The sequence below is a fragment of the Branchiostoma lanceolatum genome, chromosome 9 (genome assembly GCF_035083965.1).
Source record: "Branchiostoma lanceolatum isolate klBraLanc5 chromosome 9, klBraLanc5.hap2, whole genome shotgun sequence".
Lineage (NCBI taxonomy): Eukaryota > Metazoa > Chordata > Leptocardii > Amphioxiformes > Branchiostomatidae > Branchiostoma > Branchiostoma lanceolatum.
Window position 1 is genome coordinate 20,484,765 of NC_089730.1, and position 6,068 is coordinate 20,490,832.

The 6,068-nt window shown below is 46.8% G+C and overlaps 1 pseudogene; it reads left to right on the forward strand.

Annotated features, from left to right (window-relative positions):
- The first annotated feature begins 315 nt into the window (after positions 1-315).
- Positions 316-5,918, forward strand: LOC136442342 (torsin-1A-like; annotated as a pseudogene).
- The last annotated feature ends 150 nt before the right edge of the window (positions 5,919-6,068 follow it).

The window sequence follows — 6,068 nt, forward strand, 5'->3', positions numbered from 1 at the left end:
TTCAGGCCCTTTTTGGTAGTCGTGCAACCAACGCAAGTCATATTATCTCAAGCCGTAGGGCGTTTATTAGGGACTTGCTACCTGACCGAAAGTCACCTAACCGTGACCAAATACAAAGGCGCCGGCACCATATTAATACCAGTATGTACAATGAACCTCATGGCCAAAACGTAGCGAGAAAAAAATGTTTGTCGACGCCATCACCAAACACCTGAGGCCCTTTAACCAGTATATGTTCCTAGTGCTGTTTATAACAATACACGTCTTTATTCTTTTAGTCCTAGATAATAGCATACAGAAGAAATTGCACGGACAGCCCTTCGCACGCAAGGTGGTTGTTGACGCCATCACAAAGCACGTGAAGTCCTCTAACCCACACAAAGCCCTAGTGCTGTCCTTCCACGGCCCGAGGGGGGTCGGGAAGAACTACCTCAGCACGATGATTGCGCAGGCGCTGTACGCAGACGGGATGACGTCATCCTGTGTCCGCGGGTACTCCGCCACAAGGCACTTTAAGCACCACGATCAGAAGAACGTTCGGAACTACATGGTTTGTTTGGTTTATTTTTTGTAACAGTATTTCTTTCTGTCTGTCTGTCGCTATCTCTCTCTGCTTGTTTGTTTGTTTGTGTGTGTGTGTGTGTGAGAGAGAGAGAGGGAGAGAGAGAGAGAGAGAGAAAGGGAGACAGAGAAAGAGAGACAGAGAGAGAATACAGGCTTTCGTGCAAATACGAAAAGATATACGAACACAGAAAGATACACATAAAGAAAGGAGAGAGGGAGAGAGGGAGATAGAGAGGGGGACAGTCGGGGGGGGGGGGCGATGATGGAGCAAATGAAAGCAGAAGATTGATTACCTATGATTTATTTTTCAGGACCTGCTGCACGAGGAGATCCCGTCGCTCGTCCGCCGCTGCCCGCGAGCTCTCGTCATCTTCGACGAGATGGAGAAGATGCCCGCTCAGCTGATCGACACCATCAAGCCGTTCGTGGAGGAGAGCGAGGCTGTGGACGGGGTGGACTACAGGAGGGCTGTCTTCATCTTGCTCAGGTGGGAGATGGCAATTTGATTTTCTAAGGGAGAAATTCTACTGTTATGGTGACGTTTCCCAAAGATCACATGTTAGAATTGTCGGTCAGCGCAACCAATGGAAGACCAAAGGGTCGGTTGGAAATTGGAATTGTTTTCCCAGTTGTATCAACATTTTGAATCCTAAAATGGTATAAAACCTCCCCTTTGATGATTGTTAGCCAACGTGATTAAAGTTAAAGCCACTGATTTGTTCCAACCAAAGTCAAAGAACGCTTGGACTTCATGAAATTGATCGGCCTCTAGAATGATATACAGTACTTCAACATGATTGATCACATCCAATCGTAGTTCCCGTTGCACATTCCCCACTGCGCTTTTTCTTGGCATTGCCTGTTATCCAGTTTTCTCTCGATGCCGCTATCTCATCCTAACAGCAACAGCGCCCAGGGAATCATCGAAGAACAGACTCTGCTGCTCCGGAGAGACAAGTCGCTGATGAGGGAAAACTTCAGACTGAAGGGGTTCCAGAAAATGATTCGGGACCACGCCCTGGGTGTGACGTCAGACAAGGAAGGAGGGAAAACCAACGGTATGTTCTAATCGTTATACTTACTTTACATGTACTTTAGGCCCGCGAAAGGACAATTCTATTACATTTTTACTTCATTTCAGATTAATTACTATATCACATATCATATATCATCATCATATATCATACCAATTAGGTACAGGCTGTACAGCGCTATGCTATTTCAATACCTTGAAATGCGTTGTTTTCAATTTCCTTAGTGTTTGTTGATTGGTGTGTTCGTTGGTGTGTTAGTTGATTGGTTGGTGTGTTGGTTGGTGTGTTGGCTGGTTGGTTGGTTGGTTGGTTCATTGATTGTTTTGAGGATGACTGAAAACGTTACGAATGCACCTCTCTAATTGTGGTATTGACAATTCTCTGGTCGAATACCACAACCCAGATCATTTCATTTTGGGGGGAAACCTGGATCAAATCAAATTCCACTTTGATAGTACTTAACCAAAACCTTGCGTCTTGCAGCGGCTGAAACGTTAACGACGCTCCCCGCAGACGGACCGAACGTGTGCAGCAGACAGATAGAACACCCCTGTGTAGAGCCTTACATGCAGCCGGTTCCGCAGAAGTACTAGTGTTACATCTTCTTCACTTGTACTGAGTAAGTGCATTCAACATTCGCCAATAGAACTTTATTCCATGATTTTAATGTCACTTTGCTGAGAATTAGACTTCAACTGTTGATGATGTATATCTGTTTTAGACGGATAAGTTTATCGTTGTTATTTGGTGTGATATAGTATATCTATAGCAGCGAGGTCGACAGTTTGTATCCGATAGTCTACAAAGGCACCTTCGTTCCGTTTGCTAAAAAGCTGTACGTTTCTTGAATATTGATCTTAAAGTTTATCGACCGGCTGTTGGGTAGGGTTTTAGCCAACTGATTTCCATATGGGTTAACAGCGGCACAAAATACATGTAATCCTGTTTTTGGTGTTTGTTCATATGATTATCTATTTGTGTTGTTGCCTCAATTCAGGTACAGACAAGCGTTCAAGGAGACATTATGTCAGAAGACGTTATATGAGTGTTGTCCCGGGTACAGGCAGACTGGGGGATCTTGTGAAAGTGGTGAGTGATCCACATTTGGATGGTTATGCGGAAAGTGAGTGAGTGAAAGAGAGAGAGGGAGAGAGATAATGAGAGAGAGAGAGAGAGAGAGAGAGAGAGAGAGAGAGAGAGAGAGAGAGAGAGAGAGAGAGAGAGAGAGAGAGAGAGAGGACAGCAGAGAGGCCACCCTACACTCCACCAATCGGCAATCTTATGTTGCCTAGTGCCTTCTTACTAGTACTCACGTTGACAACTCTTATATCCTCTGTTCAAACATACGAGACTGTTGCGCGTCCAAAATATGTCAGAGTTCTCACATTCCGGTGAGCGATCAATGGCTCAAGATCTCCCAATGGTTTCATTGGTCGATCATTGGTCGCTCATTGTTTGTCTGGTAACCTCCGTCCTGTAGTCTTTACCTGGCTCCATGGATTCTCGGAAAAATGGTAGAAATTGGCAAAATAGACTAAATAATATGCCAGAGGAGTTGAGCTGGTGGGTAACTTTTGCAAATTGTAAATCTATAGAGGGCTCCTCTGGGACATTATTCAGTTTATTTGGCCAATTTCTACATTTTTAGCAACACATTAAGTCTGGTAGATCTGGAGATGATTCCTCAGTAGCAAATATCGATCCTGAACATGTTGTTTGCAGGCACAGGTCTGTGGCAGGCCGAGCTGCTGAAGCACCACCTGGTGAACTACCTCATCCCCCTCCTGCCGCTGGAGAGGGAACACGTGGAGCTGTGTGTGCGGGACGCGCTCACGGACATGGGGAGGGAAAATGTGGCCAGAGATACGGTAAGGAACAGTAAGCTTCTAAACAGAACACACTCCCGATACCGGGCCACCCGTACGTTGTCTATGATTTGAACACGTGGAGCTGTGCGTGCAGGACGCGCTCACGGACATGGGGAGGGAGGCGCAGGCCAAAGATACGGTAAGGAACACTTTCAAGCCTCTAAACAGAACGTTTTCTATGATTTGAACACGTGGAGCTGTGCGTGCGGGACGCGCTCACGGACATGGGGAGGGAAGAACTGGCCAGGGATACGGTAAGGAACATTGACGAACTAGGTTACTTCCGACATACATGTGGGGAAAACGTACTTTTCTATGATTTAGACAGGTGAGGCTCAGTGTACGGTACGTGCTCACGGAGATGGGGAGGGAGGAACACGCCAATGATACGGTAAGGAACATTAGCTTTTATACAGAACAAACTCACTTCGGATACTGAGACACCCGTATGTACGTACGTTTTCTATGATTTGAACACGTGGAGCTGTGTGTGCGGGACGCGCTCACGGACATGGGGAGGGAGAAACTAGCCAGAGATACGGTAAGGAACATTGACCTTCCATACAGAACTCACTTCCAATATTGGGATACCTGTACATTTTCTGTGATTTGAACACGTGGAGCTGTGCGTGCGGGACGCGCTCACGGACATGGGGAGGGAGAAACTAGCCAGAGATACGGTAAGGAACAGTAAGCTTCTAAACAGAACGAGATTACTTCCGACATTAGGATACCTGTACATTTTCTGTGATTTGAACACGTGAAACTGTGCGTACGGGACGTGCTTATGGCATGGGGAGGGAGGAACACGCCAATGATACGGTAAGGAACATTAGCTTTTATACAGAACAAACTCACTTCGGATACTTGGACACCCGTATGTACGTACGTTTTCTATGATTTGACCACGTACGCGTGGAGCTGTGCGTGCGGGACGTTCTCACGGATATGGGGAAGGACGTACACGCCAGAGATACGGTAAGGAACAGTACGCTTCTATACAGAACTCACTTCCGCTATTGGGACACCCGTACGTTGTCTATGATTTGAACACGTGGAGCTGTGCGTGCGGGACGCGCTCACGGACATGGGGAAGGAGAAACAGGCCAGAGATACGGTAAGGAACATAAAGCTTCTAAACAGAACTCACTTCCGCTATTGGGACACCCGTACGTTTTCTATGATTTGCACACGTGGAGCTGTGCGTACTGAACGTGGTCACGGACGTGGAGAAACTGGTAAGGGATAAGGTAAGGAACACTATCAAGCATCTAAACAGAACAAAACCACTTCCGATATTGTGACACCCGTACTTTTTCTATGATTTGAACACGTGGAACTGTGCGTACAGGACGTGGTCACGTACACGGACATGGGGAGGGAGAAACTGACCAGGGATACGGTAAGGAACATTAAGCTTCTAAACAGAAAACACTTCCGATATTGGGACACCCGTACGTTTTCTTATGCTTTGAACATGTGGAGCTGTGCGTAAGGAACGTGCTCACGGAGCTGGTTAGGGATGGGGTAAGGAACATTAAGCTTCTACAAGATTTGGCTCAGTTGAGATATTCAGAGCCAGGCTAGGAGACTGGCCTCCCTATAGCTGACCACCAGGGCACGCCCCCTTGTAATAATGGTTTATAAATGGGCTTGTTATTAGTATAAAAGTAGTATATTGGGATTAAGATTTCTGCCGATATTGAGACACACTGCTATATGTGTATGGTTCTAAATGTTTAATGTGGTATTCGTCTTGACTCTTGTGTTGTATTTCATTGTGCTGTTCCGACCACTGGAAGAATAGCCTTTTTCCAGCGGTCGTACCAACACAGTACAATACCCTAGTGCAACATGAATATAGAGTAATAACTACACATATATAGATTCGATTTCACGAAAGGCAAACCCCCGTGTTCGCTAACTACATTGCAGGTCCTGATGGAGCGCATCATGTCCGAGTTCTACTTCTGGCCGGAGAGAGGGGAGGTCCGGTTCTCGGAGGGCGGCTGCCGTCCCGTCAGGGATGCGATAGACCTGCACATCAAGCCGTAGGGTCGCGGCTTTCTGGTCATCTCCAAGCAGATCTAACGGTGGCAAAGACCGTATCCAACTGGCAAAAGTTTTTATTGCAACTCGGAACTCCTTTTTCCAGTTATATACGGTCTTTGCAACCGTTAGATCTGCTTGGAGATTAACTTTCTGAACGGTAGTCTGGATGCTAGACCCACAGCACGCAAGGCGATACCAATCCCTTCGGCTACACACGTTTGGGGAGAAACGTGCAGTATGCATGTACCGCTCTCAGAGGTGGCATCCTAGTACTAGCCTCCGGGCTCCAGAAGCGACTGGAAAGAGTAGAAATTGGCCGAATAGACAGATAACATGCCAGAGGAGTTGAGTACAGTTTGCCACCTGTATCACCCGGCTGGCTAACTCCTCTGGCACGTTATCTGTCCAATTTCTACTCTTTCCAGCCATCTCTGGAGCCCGGTAGAATTGCTTCCTCGGCCGACGGCATCTGTACCGTTTCGTCCTGGTGTCCAGGATATGCGGAAGGAGACGATAGATAGACGTACATGTACATGTAGTACATTTGCCG